The sequence below is a fragment of the Ovis canadensis genome, chromosome 25, assembly GCF_042477335.2.
Source record: "Ovis canadensis isolate MfBH-ARS-UI-01 breed Bighorn chromosome 25, ARS-UI_OviCan_v2, whole genome shotgun sequence".
Taxonomy (NCBI): domain Eukaryota; kingdom Metazoa; phylum Chordata; class Mammalia; order Artiodactyla; family Bovidae; genus Ovis; species Ovis canadensis.
In genome coordinates, this window is record NC_091269.1 from 20689270 (window position 1) to 20710393 (window position 21124).

The 21124-nt window shown below is 56.2% G+C and overlaps 1 long non-coding RNA gene and 4 other non-coding genes across 8 annotated transcripts in view; all 5 read right to left on the minus strand.

The window, feature by feature from the left end:
* Positions 1-1486: 1486 nt before the first annotated feature.
* LOC138430591 (5S ribosomal RNA) lies at positions 1487-1605 on the minus strand. Its single transcript, XR_011253281.1, has one exon. It is a non-coding gene; the product is annotated as a 5S ribosomal RNA (ribosomal RNA).
* A 1935-nt stretch (positions 1606-3540) lies between these two features.
* LOC138430607 (5S ribosomal RNA) lies at positions 3541-3659 on the minus strand. The gene has a single exon (XR_011253296.1). It is a non-coding gene; the product is annotated as a 5S ribosomal RNA (ribosomal RNA).
* A 1943-nt stretch (positions 3660-5602) lies between these two features.
* Positions 5603-5721, minus strand: LOC138430593 (5S ribosomal RNA). The gene has a single exon (XR_011253283.1). It is a non-coding gene; the product is annotated as a 5S ribosomal RNA (ribosomal RNA).
* A 1929-nt stretch (positions 5722-7650) lies between these two features.
* Positions 7651-7769, minus strand: LOC138430594 (5S ribosomal RNA). Its single transcript, XR_011253284.1, has one exon. It is a non-coding gene; the product is annotated as a 5S ribosomal RNA (ribosomal RNA).
* Positions 7770-11067: 3298 nt separating this feature from the next.
* Positions 11068-21124, minus strand: part of LOC138430407 (uncharacterized) — a 33962-nt gene continuing 23905 nt past the window's right edge. For 2 of the 4 annotated variants that reach the window (XR_011253150.1, XR_011253148.1), the window contains 2 exons: positions 16549-17201; positions 15706-15930 (listed from right to left, as the gene is read on the minus strand). This is a non-coding gene — a long non-coding RNA (uncharacterized lncRNA). Of the gene's footprint in view, positions 11494-15705; positions 15931-16548; positions 17202-21124 lie in introns of those variants that run through there. The other 2 variants (XR_011253151.1, XR_011253149.1) reach the window with 2 other exon arrangements.

Here is a 21124-nt window from a genome sequence, read left to right on the forward strand (position 1 = left end):
CGGTCCTCTGAGCCTCCTGCGGGCCTAGGCGCAGCCCAGCCGTGGCCCTGAGCGCCCATCCTGCCCGGCACCTGCGCGGTGCCCAAACCCACCTGCAGCCACCAGCGCCGGCGACCAGAGCTCGTCAGCCCCGCCCCTTCGCCCTACCGAGGCCCCCCCCTTGCCCCCACGCCGCCCTCCAAGCACCGGACCTTGCTGAGGGTGCAGACGAGCGACGTGCAGCCACACGGACAGGCACACAGACACACTCGCAGGCACCCACGCCAAGTGAGACAGCCGGCCGGCGCAAGCTCGTCAGCCAGGGCCACGGCCAGAGCACCCACCCGTGAGAGGCCGGGGCCAGAGGAAGGGACGGCAGGCCGGGGGTCAGGAGAGACAGAGACGCAAAGAGATGAAGGTTCAGAGACAGGCTCCCAAGACGGCGAGAGGGCAGATGCAGATGCAGATGCAGATGCAGACAGACAGACAGACACGAGCGCGCAGGCACACCCAGGGAGGGAGAGCCAGAGAGACGGAGACACAGAGCGACCGACCCACAGCGAGACGGAAAGCGGGAGACGGACAGGGCACAGGGGACGGCATCCCATCCGAGACGGACACTCTGGCACAGACCGTCACACACCGCAGAGAGCGGCCCGTGCGCAAGGGAGGGGGCGTGAGCCTTGGGCCCGGCGAGCCCCGGCTGGACGCGGTGCCCTGGGGCTGGCAATCACCCGTGGGGACCCCCAAGACTTCCTCGCAGCCGAGGTCTCAAAGGTCCCCTTCGGCTTGGCTCCCTGAGGCGAGACCCAGCCCCCGCCCCCAGGCCAGAGGGTGAGTGTGGGAGAGAGTGTGCGTGTGAGTGTGTCGGTGGGCGACGGTGGGGTCGGGTCGACTGGGGGGGCCGGGTGGATACCCACAGTGGAGGGGGGAGGGTGTGGCGGCCGGGGCTTTGGAAGCCTGTGCGGTCCTCTTGCTGTCTCTCTCTCTCCCTCTTTCTCCGTCTCCCTTACTTGTGGTTTCCGGCTCTTGACCTGTCTGGGCTGCGGGAGGTGTGCCTGTGTTTGGGGGGAGGGGGGCGGGCGTGAGGGTGTGTGTGTGTGTGTGTGTGTGTGTGTGTGTGTGTGTGTTGTGCGCCCGCGCCTGCGGGAGACCGCGAGGTTGCCTGCCAGGATGCGTCTGGGGGTGGGGCTGGGGCCCCGGCCCCGCCCAGAATTGCCTGAGGCCTGCCAAGGGAGCCCCAGACAGAGACCCCCGCGCCCCCGCCGCCGCCGTTCCTCTGGTTTCCTGGACGCCGAAAGCCGAGGGGCTCGCGGGCCGCGCGGAGGCAACCCAGGTCTGCAGCGGGAGTCGGGGCCCCGGCCAGCCAACCTGAGAGGGGCTGGAAGGCAGGCGGCGGCTCTGAGCGCGGTGGGGTGCCAGGGGCCAGCGGCTGGTGCGGCTTGCGGTGCGGCTGGGGCCGGGGGCTAAAGGAGAGGGGAGGCAGGGCAAAACAGAAACAACAAAAAGCCTACAGCACCCGGTATTCCCAGGCGGTCTCCCATCCAAGTACTAACCGGGCCCGACCCTGCTTAGCTTCCGAGATCAGACGAGATCGGGCGCGTTCAGGGTGGTATGGCCGTAGACGGAGGCGGCTGCCGCCAGGCGCCCTAAGAGCCCTGCGCTGCGCCTGCCTTTCGCTCTGACCTGCCGCCCGGGCCAGCCGGCGGCCGCAGCTCTCCAGCTCTCCACGGAGCGCGCGCTGCACTTGAGCTGCACCACCCGCGACCGGACTCCCGGCGGCCCGGTGGCCGGCACACGCCGCCCCGCGCCCCGCCCCCGCCCACGTCCCCCGCCCCCCCCCGCCCCGGCCAACACACGGCCGGCCCGGCCCGGGGGACCACAGGGCTTCCGGGACCGGGAGCAGCCGGCCGGGTGTGCCTGCCGGGGGGTGTAGCGGGGAGGGTGGAGTGAGGGGCGCCGAGGTCGTGGCGCTCTCCCACCCTGGGACCCTCCAGGCACCACCCGGCTCGGGGGCCGCCGCCCCTCCCCCAGCCCCTCGCCCACCTCCCCAAGGCGTTCGCTGCCCAGGGCCTCGGGGCCCGCTGGGGCCCGCGGTCCTCTGAGCCTCCTGCGGGCCTAGGCGCAGCCCAGCCGTGGCCCTGAGCGCCCATCCTGCCCGGCACCTGCGCGGTGCCCAAACCCACCTGCAGCCACCAGCGCCGGCGACCAGAGCTCGTCAGCCCCGCCCCTTCGCCCTACCGAGGCCCCCCCCTTGCCCCCACGCCGCCCTCCAAGCACCGGACCTTGCTGAGGGTGCAGACGAGCGACGTGCAGCCACACGGACAGGCACACAGACACACTCGCAGGCACCCACGCCAAGTGAGACAGCCGGCCGGCGCAAGCTCGTCAGCCAGGGCCACGGCCAGAGCACCCACCCGTGAGAGGCCGGGGCCAGAGGAAGGGACGGCAGGCCGGGGGTCAGGAGAGACAGAGACGCAAAGAGATGAAGGTTCAGAGACAGGCTCCCAAGACGGCGAGAGGGCAGATGCAGATGCAGACAGACAGACAGACACGAGCGCGCAGGCACACCCAGGGAGGGAGAGCCAGAGAGACGGAGACACAGAGCGACCGACCCACAGCGAGACGGAAAGCGGGAGACGGACAGGGCACAGGGGACGGCATCCCATCCGAGACGGACACTCTGGCACAGACCGTCACACACCGCAGAGAGCGGCCCGTGCGCAAGGGAGGGGGCGTGAGCCTTGGGCCCGGCGAGCCCCGGCTGGACGCGGTGCCCTGGGGCTGGCAATCACCCGTGGGGACCCCAAGACTTCCTCGCAGCCGAGGTCTCAAAGGTCCCCTTCGGCTTGGCTCCCTGAGGCGAGACCCAGCCCCCGCCCCCAGGCCAGAGGGTGAGTGTGGGAGAGAGTGTGCGTGTGAGTGTGTCGGTGGGCGACGGTGGGGTCGGGTCGACTGGGGGGGCCGGGTGGATACCCACAGTGGAGGGGGGAGGGTGTGGCGGCCGGGGCTTTGGAAGCCTGTGCGGTCCTCTTGCTGTCTCTCTCTCTCCCTCTTTCTCCGTCTCCCTTACTTGTGGTTTCCGGCTCTTGACCTGTCTGGGCTGCGGGAGGTGTGCCTGTGTTTGGGGGGAGGGGGGCGGGCGTGAGGGTGTGTGTGTGTGTGTGTGTGTGTGTGTGTGTGTTGTGCGCCCGCGCCTGCGGGAGACCGCGAGGTTGCCTGCCAGGATGCGTCTGGGGGTGGGGCTGGGGCCCCGGCCCCGCCCAGAATTGCCTGAGGCCTGCCAAGGGAGCCCCAGACAGAGACCCCCGCGCCCCCGCCGCCGCCGTTCCTCTGGTTTCCTGGACGCCGAAAGCCGAGGGGCTCGCGGGCCGCGCGGAGGCAACCCAGGTCTGCAGCGGGAGTCGGGGCCCCGGCCAGCCAACCTGAGAGGGGCTGGAAGGCAGGCGGCGGCTCTGAGCGCGGTGGGGTGCCAGGGGCCAGCGGCTGGTGCGGCTTGCGGTGCGGCTGGGGCCGGGGGCTAAAGGAGAGGGGAGGCAGGGCAAAACAGAAACAACAAAAAGCCTACAGCACCCAGTATTCCCAGGCGGTCTCCCATCCAAGTACTAACCGGGCCCGACCCTGCTTAGCTTCCGAGATCAGACGAGATCGGGCGCGTTCAGGGTGGTATGGCCGTAGACGGAGGCGGCTGCCGCCAGGCGCCCTAAGAGCCCTGCGCTGCGCCTGCCTTTCGCTCTGACCTGCCGCCCGGGCCAGCCGGCGGCCGCAGCTCTCCAGCTCTCCACGGAGCGCGCGCTGCACTTGAGCTGCACCACCCGCGACCGGACTCCCGGCGGCCCGGTGGCCAGTACAAGCCGCCCCGCGCCCCGCCCCCGCCCACGTCCCGGCCCCCCCCCCCCGCCCCGGCCAACACACGGCCGGCCCGGCCCGGGGGACCACAGGGCTTCCGGGACCGGGAGCAGCCGGCCGGGTGTGCCCGCCGGTGGGTGTAGCGGGGAGGGTGGAGTGAGGGGCGCCGAGGTCGTGGCGCTCTCCCACCCTGGGACCCTCCAGGCACCACCCGGCTCGGGGGCCGCCGCCCCTCCCCCAGCCCCTCGCCCACCTCCCCAAGGCGTTCGCTGCCCAGGGCCTCGGGGCCCGCTGGGGCCCGCGGTCCTCTGAGCCTCCTGCGGGCCTAGGCGCAGCCCAGCCGTGGCCCTGAGCGCCCATCCTGCCCGGCACCTGCGCGGTGCCCAAACCCACCTGCAGCCACCAGCGCCGGCGACCAGAGCTCGTCAGCCCCGCCCCTTCGCCCTACCGAGGCCCCCCCCTTGCCCCCACGCCGCCCTCCAAGCACCGGACCTTGCTGAGGGTGCAGACGAGCGACGTGCAGCCACACGGACAGGCACACAGACACACTCGCAGGCACCCACGCCAAGTGAGACAGCCGGCCGGCGCAAGCTCGTCAGCCAGGGCCACGGCCAGAGCACCCACCCGTGAGAGGCCGGGGCCAGAGGAAGGGACGGCAGGCCGGGGGTCAGGAGAGACAGAGACGCAAAGAGATGAAGGTTCAGAGACAGGCTCCCAAGACGGCGAGAGGGCAGATGCAGATGCAGATGCAGATGCAGACAGACAGACAGACACGAGCGCGCAGGCACACCCAGGGAGGGAGAGCCAGAGAGACGGAGACACAGAGCGACCGACCCACAGCGAGACGGAAAGCGGGAGACGGACAGGGCACAGGGGACGGCATCCCATCCGAGACGGACACTCTGGCACAGACCGTCACACACCGCAGAGAGCGGCCCGTGCGCAAGGGAGGGGGCGTGAGCCTTGGGCCCGGCGAGCCCCGGCTGGACGCGGTGCCCTGGGGCTGGCAATCACCCGTGGGGACCCCAAGACTTCCTCGCAGCCGAGGTCTCAAAGGTCCCCTTCGGCTTGGCTCCCTGAGGCGAGACCCAGCCCCCGCCCCCAGGCCAGAGGGTGAGTGTGGGAGAGAGTGTGCGTGTGAGTGTGTCGGTGGGCGACGGTGGGGTCGGGTCGACTGGGGGGGCCGGGTGGATACCCACAGTGGAGGGGGGAGGGTGTGGCGGCCGGGGCTTTGGAAGCCTGTGCGGTCCTCTTGCTGTCTCTCTCTCTCCCTCTTTCTCCGTCTCCCTTACTTGTGGTTTCCGGCTCTTGACCTGTCTGGGCTGCGGGAGGTGTGCCTGTGTTTGGGGGGAGGGGGGCGGGCGTGAGGGTGTGTGTGTGTGTGTGTGTGTGTGTGTTGTGCGCCCGCGCCTGCGGGAGACCGCGAGGTTGCCTGCCAGGATGCGTCTGGGGGTGGGGCTGGGGCCCCGGCCCCGCCCAGAATTGCCTGAGGCCTGCCAAGGGAGCCCCAGACAGAGACCCCCGCGCCCCCGCCGCCGCCGTTCCTCTGGTTTCCTGGACGCCGAAAGCCGAGGGGCTCGCGGGCCGCGCGGAGGCAACCCAGGTCTGCAGCGGGAGTCGGGGCCCCGGCCAGCCAACCTGAGAGGGGCTGGAAGGCAGGCGGCGGCTCTGAGCGCGGTGGGGTGCCAGGGGCCAGCGGCTGGTGCGGCTTGCGGTGCGGCTGGGGCCGGGGGCTAAAGGAGAGGGGAGGCAGGGCAAAACAGAAACAACAAAAAGCCTACAGCACCCGGTATTCCCAGGCGGTCTCCCATCCAAGTACTAACCGGGCCCGACCCTGCTTAGCTTCCGAGATCAGACGAGATCGGGCGCGTTCAGGGTGGTATGGCCGTAGACGGAGGCGGCTGCCGCCAGGCGCCCTAAGAGCCCTGCGCTGCGCCTGCCTTTCGCTCTGACCTGCCGCCCGGGCCAGCCGGCGGCCGCAGCTCTCCAGCTCTCCACGGAGCGCGCGCTGCACTTGAGCTGCACCACCCGCGACCGGACTCCCGGCGGCCCGGTGGCCGGCACACGCCGCCCCGCGCCCCGCCCCCGCCCACGTCCCCCGCCCCCCCCCGCCCCGGCCAACACACGGCCGGCCCGGCCCGGGGGACCACAGGGCTTCCGGGACCGGGAGCAGCCGGCCGGGTGTGCCTGCCGGGGGGTGTAGCGGGGAGGGTGGAGTGAGGGGCGCCGAGGTCGTGGCGCTCTCCCACCCTGGGACCCTCCAGGCACCACCCGGCTCGGGGGCCGCCGCCCCTCCCCCAGCCCCTCGCCCACCTCCCCAAGGCGTTCGCTGCCCAGGGCCTCGGGGCCCGCTGGGGCCCGCGGTCCTCTGAGCCTCCTGCGGGCCTAGGCGCAGCCCAGCCGTGGCCCTGAGCGCCCATCCTGCCCGGCACCTGCGCGGTGCCCAAACCCACCTGCAGCCACCAGCGCCGGCGACCAGAGCTCGTCAGCCCCGCCCCTTCGCCCTACCGAGGCCCCCCCCTTGCCCCCACGCCGCCCTCCAAGCACCGGACCTTGCTGAGGGTGCAGACGAGCGACGTGCAGCCACACGGACAGGCACACAGACACACTCGCAGGCACCCACGCCAAGTGAGACAGCCGGCCGGCGCAAGCTCGTCAGCCAGGGCCACGGCCAGAGCACCCACCCGTGAGAGGCCGGGGCCAGAGGAAGGGACGGCAGGCCGGGGGTCAGGAGAGACAGAGACGCAAAGAGATGAAGGTTCAGAGACAGGCTCCCAAGACGGCGAGAGGGCAGATGCAGATGCAGACAGACAGACAGACACGAGCGCGCAGGCACACCCAGGGAGGGAGAGCCAGAGAGACGGAGACACAGAGCGACCGACCCACAGCGAGACGGAAAGCGGGAGACGGACAGGGCACAGGGGACGGCATCCCATCCGAGACGGACACTCTGGCACAGACCGTCACACACCGCAGAGAGCGGCCCGCGCGCAAGGGAGGGGGCGTGAGCCTTGGGCCCGGCGAGCCCCGGCTGGACGCGGTGCCCTGGGGCTGGCAATCACCCGTGGGGACCCCAAGACTTCCTCGCAGCCGAGGTCTCAAAGGTCCCCTTCGGCTTGGCTCCCTGAGGCGAGACCCAGCCCCCGCCCCCAGGCCAGAGGGTGAGTGTGGGAGAGAGTGTGCGTGTGAGTGTGTCGGTGGGCGACGGTGGGGTCGGGTCGACTGGGGGGGCCGGGTGGATACCCACAGTGGAGGGGGGAGGGTGTGGCGGCCGGGGCTTTGGAAGCCTGTGCGGTCCTCTTGCTGTCTCTCTCTCTCCCTCTTTCTCCGTCTCCCTTACTTGTGGTTTCCGGCTCTTGACCTGTCTGGGCTGCGGGAGGTGTGCCTGTGTTTGGGGGGAGGGGGGCGGGCGTGAGGGTGTGTGTGTGTGTGTGTGTGTGTGTGTTGTGCGCCCGCGCCTGCGGGAGACCGCGAGGTTGCCTGCCAGGATGCGTCTGGGGGTGGGGCTGGGGCCCCGGCCCCGCCCAGAATTGCCTGAGGCCTGCCAAGGGAGCCCCAGACAGAGACCCCCGCGCCCCCGCCGCCGCCGTTCCTCTGGTTTCCTGGACGCCGAAAGCCGAGGGGCTCGCGGGCCGCGCGGAGGCAACCCAGGTCTGCAGCGGGAGTCGGGGCCCCGGCCAGCCAACCTGAGAGGGGCTGGAAGGCAGGCGGCGGCTCTGAGCGCGGTGGGGTGCCAGGGGCCAGCGGCTGGTGCGGCTTGCGGTGCGGCTGGGGCCGGGGGCTAAAGGAGAGGGGAGGCAGGGCAAAACAGAAACAACAAAAAGCCTACAGCACCCGGTATTCCCAGGCGGTCTCCCATCCAAGTACTAACCGGGCCCGACCCTGCTTAGCTTCCGAGATCAGACGAGATCGGGCGCGTTCAGGGTGGTATGGCCGTAGACGGAGGCGGCTGCCGCCAGGCGCCCTAAGAGCCCTGCGCTGCGCCTGCCTTTCGCTCTGACCTGCCGCCCGGGCCAGCCGGCGGCCGCAGCTCTCCAGCTCTCCACGGAGCGCGCGCTGCACTTGAGCTGCACCACCCGCGACCGGACTCCCGGCGGCCCGGTGGCCGGCACACGCCGCCCCGCGCCCCGCCCCCGCCCACGTCCCCCGCCCCCCCCCGCCCCGGCCAACACACGGCCGGCCCGGCCCGGGGGACCACAGGGCTTCCGGGACCGGGAGCAGCCGGCCGGGTGTGCCTGCCGGGGGGTGTAGCGGGGAGGGTGGAGTGAGGGGCGCCGAGGTCGTGGCGCTCTCCCACCCTGGGACCCTCCAGGCACCACCCGGCTCGGGGGCCGCCGCCCCTCCCCCAGCCCCTCGCCCACCTCCCCAAGGCGTTCGCTGCCCAGGGCCTCGGGGCCCGCTGGGGCCCGCGGTCCTCTGAGCCTCCTGCGGGCCTAGGCGCAGCCCAGCCGTGGCCCTGAGCGCCCATCCTGCCCGGCACCTGCGCGGTGCCCAAACCCACCTGCAGCCACCAGCGCCGGCGACCAGAGCTCGTCAGCCCCGCCCCTTCGCCCTACCGAGGCCCCCCCCTTGCCCCCACGCCGCCCTCCAAGCACCGGACCTTGCTGAGGGTGCAGACGAGCGACGTGCAGCCACACGGACAGGCACACAGACACACTCGCAGGCACCCACGCCAAGTGAGACAGCCGGCCGGCGCAAGCTCGTCAGCCAGGGCCACGGCCAGAGCACCCACCCGTGAGAGGCCGGGGCCAGAGGAAGGGACGGCAGGCCGGGGGTCAGGAGAGACAGAGACGCAAAGAGATGAAGGTTCAGAGACAGGCTCCCAAGACGGCGAGAGGGCAGATGCAGATGCAGATGCAGATGCAGACAGACAGACAGACACGAGCGCGCAGGCACACCCAGGGAGGGAGAGCCAGAGAGACGGAGACACAGAGCGACCGACCCACAGCGAGACGGAAAGCGGGAGACGGACAGGGCACAGGGGACGGCATCCCATCCGAGACGGACACTCTGGCACAGACCGTCACACACCGCAGAGAGCGGCCCGTGCGCAAGGGAGGGGGCGTGAGCCTTGGGCCCGGCGAGCCCCGGCTGGACGCGGTGCCCTGGGGCTGGCAATCACCCGTGGGGACCCCAAGACTTCCTCGCAGCCGAGGTCTCAAAGGTCCCCTTCGGCTTGGCTCCCTGAGGCGAGACCCAGCCCCCGCCCCCAGGCCAGAGGGTGAGTGTGGGAGAGAGTGTGCGTGTGAGTGTGTCGGTGGGCGACGGTGGGGTCGGGTCGACTGGGGGGGCCGGGTGGATACCTACAGTGGAGGTGGGAGGGTGTGGCAGCCGGGGCTTTGGAAGCCTGTGGGGTCGTCTTGCTGTCTCTCTCTCCCAGTAATCTCAGTCTCCCTGATTTGTGGCTTTTGGCTTTTGGTCTGTGTTGTTGGCTAGTGCGTCTGTGCGTTTGTGTGTGTGTGTTGTGTGCATCTGTGGGAGTTGGAGCATTTGCCTGATATTATTTGTCTGCTGGTGTCCTGGGGTAGGGTTTCCGCCTGGGGCTTCATCCTAAATCATTCCAGTGAATATCCAGTGTTGTTTTCTTTAGGATTTAGTGGTTCGTTTTCTTTACAGGCACAGTTCTCTGAAGAGTCTTTCCAGGACCCCAGTTTGAAAGCATCAATTCCTCAGCATTCAGCCTTCCTTATGATCCAACTATCACATCCTTGTATGACTACAGGGAAAACCATAGCTTTGGGTATGTGAACCCCTGTTGGCAAAGCAATGTGTCTGCTTCAAATATGCCATGTATGTTTGTCATAAGTTTTCTTTCAAGGAGCAAGGATCTTTTCGTTTCATGGCTAAAATCTTTGTGATCTTAGGTTTTTTTAATTTTTATTTTTTAAATGTTGAGTTTTAAGCTGGCTTTTCCACTTTCCTCCTTCACCCGCATCAAGAGGCTCTTTCCTTCTCCTTCACTCTCTGTCATTAGAGTGGCATCATCTGCATATCTCAGGTTTATATTTCTCCCAGCAATCTTGATTCCAGCTTATAACTCATCCAGCCTGGCATTTTTCACAAGGTGCTCAGCATATAGTTTAAATAAACAGGGTGACAGCAGACAGCTGTGCGGTAACCCATTCTTAATCCTGAACCAATCAGTTGTTCCGTACAGTGTTCTCACTGTTGCTTCTTGACCCGCATACAGGTTTCTCAGGAGACAGGTAAAGCAGTCTGGTATTCTCATCCCTTTAAGAATTTTCCACAGTTTGTTATGATCCACACAGTCAAAGGCTCTAGCATAGTCAATGAAACAGAAGTAGATGTTTTTCTGGAATTCCCTTGCTTTCTCTATGATCCAGCAAATGTTGGCAATTTCATTTCTGGTTCCCCTGCCTTTTCTAAACCCTTTTCTATTGCTTGAATATCTGGAAGTTCTTGGTTCATGTACTGCTGAAGCCTAGCTTGGAGGGTTTTGAGCTTAACCTTCCTAGCATGGAAGATGAGTGCAATTGTCCAGTGGTTTAAAAATTCCTTAGTAATGCCCTTCTTGGGGATTGGGATGAGGATTGACCTTTGCCAGTCCTGTGGCCTCTGCTAGGTTTTCCAAATTTTCTGACGTATTGAGTGCAGCACTTTAATAGCATCATCTTTTAGGATTTTAAATAACTCTTCTGGAATTCCATTCCCTCCACTAGATTTATTGGCAGCACTGTTTCCTAATGCCCACTTGACTTCACACTCCAGGATGCCTGACTCTCAGTGAGAGCCTACACCATTGTGGTTATCCAGATCATGAAGATCTTTTTTGTATAGTTCCTGAGTATATTCTTTCCATCTCTTCTTGATCTCTTCTGCTTCTATTAGGTCATTACCAGTTCTGTCTGTCCTTTATTGTGCCCACCTTTGGATGAAATGTTCCTGTGACATTTCCAATTTTCTATGGCTACCACTTTAAAAAAATTACCCATCTATGCACCCAGTAGATTAGGCACCAAGCTTGCCACAAAACTTCCTGTTCATAATCCATCACTAGGCCCCCAAATAGGGGAATTGTGACCATGTGCTGCTGCAGAAGAACAAAAGTTCTGAGGTAAAGACTCCTTGTCCTTAAATAGTTTGCTCTAAACAAACTCTCCATAGCGTCCTTAGGAAGCCCTTGTTCCAGATTCGCGGCCATGCAGCTGCCAAGTGTCCTCTATGCCTCCATCCTGCACCCCCTTCCACAGAGCAGATACACTGTACTCGATCACCCTGTTTCAAAACAGGAATAATTTGTTTCTATGAATATGATTTTAATAATATTCCATAAGTATTCAGTAATTAAAGTTGTCTCCAAATCAGGAAAAAATCCAAAGTAATCAGCAAATATTTTGTGTGTATATATATGTATGTATACATATATAATTAAAAAAAATCCCTTTCCATGATTTAGTTCTGACTTCTCAGTGACAGAAGCAGTGAAGAACTCAGTGTCAAAGCACACTGTGAAAAGATGTTTTCAGGGCAATCAGTTTCTTGTGAATTATTCATCAGGCTTGCTCCAATTCCACAAAGACTCCACCACAGTCACTAAGATGGAGAAAGAGCATTGGTTTTCTATGTGCTCCTATTTTGGCCTCTTCACTTAGAATACGTATCTTTTCTTTCGAATCCATCACGGCTGCATTTATATTATCCACCCTAAGAAACGGAAATAAACAAGAACGCATCTGAAATAAACACACCAATTTATAGTTTCACAAGACTTAGAAGAAACTTCGCACACTCCTGTGTCTAACTCCTCTGCCTTTGGGCAGAGCCATTCTTTAACCATCACAAAAATAAGCTTAATACTTCTAGAGACCAAAAAGGAGGTTGCTAAATTTTCCTAAATGAGGAACCACATGCTTAAGAATTTTCTCCATTAGTAAACATTTCTCCTTAGGGCCTGAATGATGTCTTCTCCACTTGATAGTATGTTCTTGTGACAACACTGTTGATGATTCCTCACAAATTATTTTTCCTAAGAGCCTTGGATTCCTTATTTATAAGAGGGAGATGAGGCCTGCTATATAAATGGACAAGAGATCAAAATGAGATAACAGATAAGCAGCTCTTAGCACCGTTTATAGAAGGTACTCAACAAATACGAGTGCCTCCCTGATCACCAAATCTCCCATCTGCCAAACTGTCTGGTTATTACTTTTATTTTGGCCATGCAGTGTGGTATGTGGGATCTTAGTTCCCTGACTAGGGAACTGTGAGCATTTCCAGGGAGTTACTGAGCATGGGGTCGCAAAGAGTTGGACGCGACTGAACTGAACTGAACTGAACTGGGCATGAGTGTGGGTTTATGCTGTTCTGTGCTTAGGCACTCAGTCATGTCCAACTCTTTGTGACCCCATGGACTGCAACATGCCAGACTTCCCTGTCCTTCACGGTCTCCTAGGGTTTACTCAAACTCATGTCCATTGAGTCAATGATGCCATCCAACGGTCTCATCCTCTGTTGTCCCTTCTCCTCCTGCCTTCAATCTCTCCCAGCATCAGGGTCTTTTTCAGCGAGTCAGCTCTTGACATCAGATGGCCAAAGTATTGGAACTTTAGCTTTAGCATCAGTCCTTCCAATGAATATTCAGGGTTGATTTCCTTTAAGATTGGTTTTATCTCCTTTCAGTCCAATGGACTCTCAAGAGTCTTCTCCAGCACCACAGTTTGAAAACATCAATTCTCTGGTGATGGCTGGCTCTAAACTTTGCAGTCTGACTAATAGGCATATCAATTAAAGTTTATATATGCATATATATATATATACATATGCATGCTAAGTCTCTTCACTCGTGTCCGACTCTTCGCGACCCTATGGGCTGTGGTCTGCCAGGCTGCTCAGTGCATGGGACTATCCAGGCAAGAGTACTAGCGTGGGTTGCCATGCCCTCCTCCACATATGTGTATATATATATCCTTACACATACATTGTGTGTGTGTGTATAGGTGCATATGATGTCAACTGTATGCATTACTTGTATTTTCTTTTTTATTCAAGATGTCTTAGCAATTTTTCCATGTCAGTACATAGAGGTCAACAACTTTTAACCTACTACATAGTATCCTAAATAATTATTTCATAGAAATACAAAAGGTGATCTAATCCTTCCTGTGGTAATAAACATTTGGACTCTAAGAAGGGAAGTGAGCTCTTCTCAATGGTTTGGTGATGAACTATGCCTCCCTGGTGTTGCCCGTTGAACAAAAGAGTTTGGTGCAAGTTTGTGGACACCACTCCACGGGCATCTGAGGCCACGTGCATATAGCAGGGACAGGCGGAGGCAGATATAAATATTCTAAGTGAAACTATCTAGATTGGTCATAACTTTTCTTCCAAGGAGTAAACGTCTTTTAATTTCATGGCTGCAGTCACAATCTGCAGTGATTTTGGAGCCCCCCAAAATAAAGTCTGACACTGTTTCTACTGTTTCCCCATCTATTTCCCATGAAGTGATGGTACCAGATGCCATGATCTTCGTTTTCTGAATGTTGAGCTTTAAGCCAACTTCTTCACTCTCCTCTTTCACTTTCATCAAGAGGCTTTTTAGCTCCTCTTCACTTTCTGCCATAAGGGTGGTGTCATCTGCATATCTGAGGTTATTGAGATTTCTCCTGGCAATCTTGATTCCAGCTTGTGCTTCTTCCAGCCCAGCATTTCTCATGATGTACTCTGCATAGAAGTTAAATAAGCAGGGTGACAATATACAGCCTTGACGTACTCCTTTTCCTATTTGGAACCAGTCTGTTGTTCCATGTCCAGTTCTAACTGTAGCTTCCTGACCTGCATACAGATTTCTCAAGAGGCAGGTCAGGTGGTCTGGTATTCCCATCTCTTGAAGAATTTTCCACAGTTTCTTGTGATCCACACAGTCAAAGGCTTTGGCATAGTCAATAAAGCAGAAATCGATGTTTTTCTGGAACTCTCTTGCTTTTTCCATGATCCAGCGTATGTTGGCAATTTGATCTCTGGTTCCTCTGCCTTTTCTAAAACCAGCTTGAACATCAGGGAGTTCACGGTTGGAGGCAGGAGGAGAAGGGAACGACCAAGGATGAGATGGCTGGATGGCATCACGGACTTGATGGACATGAGTCTGAGTGAACTCCGGGAGATGGTGATGGACAGGGAGGCCTGGCGTGCTGTGATTCATGGGGTCGCAAAGAGTCGGACACGACTGAGCGACTGAACTGAACTGAACTGAACTGAAGTGAAACTAAGAGATATGGAGGACAGCTTCATAAATTCTAACAAACCTGAGCTAAAGAAAAAGAGACCAGCTGGAGTAAGAGTAGAAGTATTTGAAGAGATATCTGATAATTCTACATAATTGAAGAGAGAGATGAGTTCTCAAATTAAAAGTGCACTTGAGAATGAAGCAGGATAAAGATAAACCAATACCAATACACATAATAGAGAAACCTAGTAACATCAATGATACAAAGAATATTTTAAGAGCTTTGCAAGGCAGGAACAGAGGCACAGACATAGAGAATGGGCTTGTGGACACAGTTGGGGGAGGGGAGGGGGGAACAAACTGAGAGAGTAGCCTTGACATATACACACTACCATGTGTAAAGTAAATAGCTAGTGCAAAGCTGCTGTGTACAAAGAGCTCAGCTCGGTGCTCTGTGATGATCTAGAGGGGTGGGATGGGTGTGGAGGGTGAGAGTAAGGCTCAAGAGGGAGGGGATATACATATGCATACAGCTGATTCGCATTGTACAGCACAGATTAACACAGCACTGTAAAGCAATTACATTCCAATTAAAATAAGAAAAAAAACCTGTATTTAAAGTAAAAATTTTCCCAAATGCTGATGACAAAATATAACGTGAGCTTGTTGTTCAGTTGCTCATTTGTGTCAGACTCTTTCCGACACCATGGACTGCAGCGTGCCAGGCCTCCCTGTCCATCACCATCTACTGGAGTTTGCTCAAACTCATGTCCATTGAGTCAGTGATGCCATCCAACCGTCTCATCCTCTGTCTCCCCCTTCTCCTCCTGCTTTCAATCTTTCCCAGCATCAGGGTCTTTTCCAATGAGTCAGCTGTTTGCATCAGGTGGACAAAGTATGGGAGCTTCAGCTTCAGTCTCAGTCCTTCCAATGAATATTCAGGGTTGATTTCTTTTAGGATTGATAGGTTTGATCTCCTTGCTGTCCAAGGAACTCTCAAGAGTCTTCTCCAGCACTACACTTTGAAAGCATAGAGATCAACCTTCGGTGCTTAGCCTTCCTTATGGTCCAGTTCTCATATCTGTACATGACTACCAGATAGCTTGAGTTGGCCCAACCAGATCTTTGTATATCACTTCACGTTGTTCATCTGTATACCTGATCTCAAGCCCATCTTCAATATGCTTCCGTGTATGCGCTGCATAACAGTAAAATGCCTTTAAAACTTTATTTTTAAAAATATTTAAAGAATGTCATTAATCTTATGGGGATATAATAAATGATTACTAATTGGATTGATGTCTAATTATTCTCATTTTATAGATATAGAGTCTGATGCACAGAGTGATTAATTTTCTTGAGGTCATATGGAATCCATGAGTATACTTTGTGAGATATGTTGAGTTTCCCAGATAAATAATATCATGGAAAAAAAAGACCCTGCTTACACCACCCCCTCCCCACACACAACTAAATGACAACAAAAAAGCTCAAAGGAGATATAACAAGCAAAGGCAATAGGTACCTATTATTGGGATTTTCAATCGAAGAAAGACCCTATAAAAACTACAGAATAACAAATTTGAATATCTACTAGATATTTCATGATATTAAAGGATTACCATTAATTTTGTCTTAGGAGCCATTATGATTTTGTATAAATATGTAAAAAATGCAATAAACACACATACAACTGAACAATTTATGGATTAAATTACATAAGGTCTAGAGATGGCTTTACAGCAACACAGGAAGAGGGAAATGCAGAAACTAACACAACATTGTAAAGAAACTACACTTCAATTAAAAATAAATATGAAAGCAGTTCATTCTCACTTTCCATAGAGTTAGTCAAATAGAAGTTCCTTCACATGCATCTTCTTTCTATATACACGTAAGTTTTTCTTTCTGAAAGGGAACTTTTCAAAAGTGTTTATTAGAATGCACACTTACTTTGCTTACTTTGCTACAGTTATGCTTAAATCTACTGGCCTCATTAGCATGCATTTCTTCTCCAAGACTGGCAGACTTTCAACTAATCATTTGCAAAATGGTTATTTACAGTGAACTGCCAATCATACCAAGGCCCCGGGTCTTTCAGAGAAGTGTCCCCAGATTCCACCGCCCCTGTGAAATGCACTCGGCTCGCTGCCCCTCACCGCTGGGCTGTCCCAACCACTGGCTGCAGCTGTCTGCACTTGCCAGCAGTACCAGATCCCTGTGACTGACCGAAACCCCTTGGAGAGGGGCGACAGTCTCAGGGACCACCCCCACACGAGCAGATCCAGAGCAAGCAGGTGAAGAACCCAAGCTCTGCTGGGGGGCTGGGTGTCTGCTGGGGGCCCTGGCTGCCAATCAGCCTCAACAAGATTTCCTCAACATTTACTACGGCATCTGATGGGTGAACAGGAGTGGCCGGGACTTCCATGCATAACTGAACGCATGGAGAACTGACTCGCATTCTGACTTGGGGGCTGCACAGAAGCCTTTGCTCTCAGCCCCTCAATCTGCTTCTCCAGGGCCAGCCAGAATTCTACCTCCTCTTGGGGCCACTTGGGCCTCTCCTCTGAGGTCCTGGTCTTGATCTTGAAGCTCCTCTTGGTCTTGAAGCCCAGGGCGTCAGCAGGCTGCTTGGCCTCAGGAGGGAGGTTCAGAGACTTGGGCCTGCACTCGTGTCTTTCGGGGCGGCAGCCGGCCTCAGTGGGTGGGCAGGCCCTGGGGGGAGTCGCTGGGCCCCGGTTCTGTCCACTCCTGCACTGCCTCCTGGCACTCGTCCATCTCCAGGTGGTGCGCGTCATGGGCCAGGTAGCCTCGCCCCTCGCAGTCCCTGCCCTGCAGGGAGCTGTCGTCCTCGGGGCAGTAGCGGATGAAGTAGGTGATGCCCTCCTCCTCTTCAGGCAGCCCCGAGTCGTAGTCCTTCTCCTCCGAGGTGTTGTTCACGTAGTCAGAGCTGGAGTCCCCGTCGGGGCTCTGGTCGGGGCCGCCCTGCTCAGAGGACGCAGGCTCTCGGGCCACAGGGCTGCCAGCTCCGGGCCGCCGGGCACGTGCTGCTCCAGGGCCAGCTCCCAGTCCTCCGCTCGGGACCCAGGCCCTCTCTTGCCCTGCAGCTCAGTAGGCTGCTCGCAGCACCCCGACACTTCAGGTGGGCCCTGGCGGGGCTCACGCTGCCGTCGTCACCGGGAGGCAGCCACTGCAGTCAGGAAGGGGGACAGGAGAGTCAGAGCCCACCCCACACAGCCAACCCGAGGGGCACCCAGAAGTGACTCGCGTCCACTCGAATGACAGGGTGCCCCTCCTCAGCTGACTATGGTGCCAGGACCAGCACATGCTCTGCCTGAGAGACAGGAGGGCACCAGGGATGGAGGAGGAAAGGGGACCCTGGAGACTTCCCAGGACACCTGCTACTTCCCCCCAACTCCCTGCTCATGCATGAATTCTCCCTTTGATTTGATTAGCATATAGTTAACTTACAATGCTGTTAGTTTCTGGTGTACAGCAAAGTGCTTCAGTTATATATATCTATGTGTGTGCATTTTATATATCTATATATACACATACATATTCTTTTTGAATATAGTTCCCTGTGCTGTACTGCAGGTCTTTGTTGACTGTCTAATTTATATATAGTAGTGTGTATCTGCGGAGAAGGCAATGGCACCCCCCTCCAGTACTCTTGCCTGGAAAATCCCATGGATGGAGGAGCCTGGTGGGCTACAGTCCATGGGGTCGCTAGGAGTTGGACACGACTGAGCGACTTCACTTTCACTTTTCACTCTCATGCATTGGAGAAGGAAATGGCAACCCACTCCAGTGTTCTTGCCTTGAGAATCCCAGGGACGGGGGAGCCTGGTGGGCTGCCATCTATGGGGTCACACAGAGACGGACACGACTGAAGTGACTTAGCAGCAGCAGCAGCAGTAGTGTGTATCTGTTAATACCAAATTCCCTATTTATTCCTCTCCCCAGCCTTTCTCTTTGGTAACCGTGGTTTATTTTCTATGTCTATGAATCTGTTTCTGTTTTGTAAATAAGTTCACTTATATCTTTTTTAGATATGATGATACTGTATGATATTTGTTTTTCATTTATTTACTTCACTTAATATGATCATCTCTAGGTCCATCCATTGCTGCAAATGGCATTCTCTCGTTTTTAATGGCAGAGTAATATTCCATAGTATATATGTATCACATCATCTTTATTCATTCATCTGAGGATAGACATTGAGGTTGTTTTTATGTTTTGGCTATTGTAAATAATGCTGCACTGAACACTGGGGTGTATATATCTTTTTTCGGATAGGGATGGGGTTGCTGGATCATACAGTAGCTCTATTTGTAGTATTTTAAGGAACCTCCATACTGTTCTCCATAGTGGCAGCACCCACTGACATTCCCAGCATCAGTGTAGGAGGATTCCCTTTTCACCATACCCTCTCCAGCATTTATTATTTGTGGACTGTCTAACAGTGGCCCCTCTGGCTAGTGTGAGATGGTACCCCACTGTAGTTCTGATATGCATATCCCTCATAAGAAATGAGTCAGGCACGACTGAGCATCATCACTTTCACTTTTATGCATTGGGGAAGGAAATGGCAACCCACTCCAGTGTTCTTGTCTGGAGAACCCCAGGGACGGGGGAGCCTCGTGGGCTGCCATCTATGGGGTCGCAGAGTTGGACACGACTGAAGCTACTTAGCAGCAGCAGCAAGCCTAAGAAATGATGCTGAGCATCTTTTCATGTACCTGCTGACCATCACACTCATGACTTTGTGAAGATGGTTCCTGGGTTGAGGAGCCCAGGTGACGGAGACAACAGGTTGTAAAATCAGGTTATTTGTTCTCAAAAAGAAAAAGAGAAGCTTTCATCCCAAAGATATTATGAAACCAAAGAGGAGGTGCCCTACCCCTTCCAAATCTCATCTGCTGCCCCTGAAGCCCATCTCCAATCTTCCCATTGCTTGCCTCCAACTCCCAGCACACACAAGCTTCTGCTTCCTCCTCACTCAAAACAAAACCACTGACTGGATTTGCCAGGAACCATCCAGGCTGAATGCCACACAGAGACACTGGACATGAGCCCCAGCCTCACAGGCTTGATGGGGTGGGGCCTCAGGACGGAGTTGGGGGGAACACCAGAGGGAGGACAGCCACCAGGAGAAGGTGGCACCCAGGAGGGTGCAAGGGATGTGGCTGCCATTTCAGGTCATGATACTGCAGGACACTGCAAAGATCCCATGGGCCCAAACCAGGGAGGTCCCGAACCCCACCCTCCAGAACCCTACATTTTATCCCACAAAACATAGAGTCCCTGGACAATTCTCAATGGGCACGTTGACTCACAGGATTTCTTTTTCAGACCCTTGGAGAGACAGTGGGGGAAGGGAGGTCAGTGGAAATCTCCTTCCTGTCCTTTAGGGAACCTGAAAGGCTCACGTGTGGCTGTGTCTCCATAGCATCACCAGACTCCAGCAGATCCACCATGCTTATCCAGAGCAGCTCACACACCAGAAATGGTCCCACAGCAGGAAAACTGTCGCTGAGACGGACCCTGCAGGGTCTGAGCATCCTTCTGTGTCACCCCATTCCCAAACCTGAAACTGATGGGCCCATTTCAGAGACCTGCTCCCAGGGAGAGGCAAGGTGTCCAGTGTTTCCTAGAACACGGGTGACCACAGAGGATGCACCCAGAGCACCAAGCCTCATTTCACAGCAGACTTCCCATGTTCTGTGCAGCAGAAACTAACACAACATCAGAAAGCAATCACAGTCCAACAAAAAGATGACAGAGGAGAAAAATAAAAGTGGCAATAATTTTAATTTTTAAAAAGCATAACCTTTCTGGAAACTAATTTGCAACTGGGAATCAAAAACCTTTCAAAAGACTGGCCTGGCAATTCCAAATCTAGGAATGAACACCAGATAAACAATGGTGTATATGTACAAAGGGAAAGTCGCTCAGGCATATCCAACTCTTTGCGACCCCATGGACTATACAGTCCGTGGAATTCTCCAGGCCAAATACTGGAGTGGGTAGCTCTTCCCTTCTCCAGGGGATCTTCCCAACCCAGGGATCACACCCAGGTCTCCCACATTGCAGGCAGATGCTTTACCAGCCAGATGCTCAGCCACCAGGGAAGCCCATGTGTACAAAGGTATAGCCTAAAAAGGATGTCCATTTCACCATTACATTGTCTGAAATAAAGAAAATTTATTTGTTAATGTACAAATCACATACTACTTAAATGTCCAATAACATGCAATTTGTACATTATGATAAAATAGTGATGAGTATTGCAATCATTGAAAATGATATTATTACAACTATTTCATGGAAGATACAATATGTTAAGTAAAATACACAGGTTATAAAATATTATACTTATTTATGAAAATATATATTTATATTAAATAAATGCATTTTCGTAAAAAAACAACAAATCAAGGTTACAGATAGTGGCTGGACATGCCCGCTTCAAGGGAAGATGTCCAGTCCCTCTCATGGGGAGTTTGCATTCCTGGCAGCTGTGATGGGGGCGCAGCTCACAGGCTGGGGAAGTGAACACATTTCTTGCCCCCCAAGTGGCATGCGCATTGTCCCCTGGAACAAACAGATGTGGCCAAGGACAGCCCACTTCTATCCACAGTTTAAAAATAGAGGCTCCTCCTCTTGCCTCAACAAAGAAATCCAGGTGGCCAAGCCACTGCAGCAAGTCGGCTGAAAAATCATCTTGTGCCTTACTTCATACTGTCCAACAGTGATGGAATTTTATACACACAACATCAGGTCTTTTCACTCAAGATACGTCTCCCCGTTTATTCGAACCTTAAATGTCAACAGCACTGTGGGTTTCTTCATAGCTATCGACACAGGAAGCTCATTCTAAGACGTTTTAGTTTTTGTAGCCATGGGGAATAGATTTTTTCTATCTTATATACCTGTTGTTGGTACATAAAAAAAAATTCTACTGATCTTGTAAAAGCCTTTTTGTTTGTTTATTTTTGGCTGTGCTGCATCTTACTGCTTGAGCTGTTCTCTAATCAGGAGGATTAGAGTTGTGGTGCGTGGGTTTCTCATTGCAGTGGTGTCCCTTGTTGGGGAGCATGGGCTTTA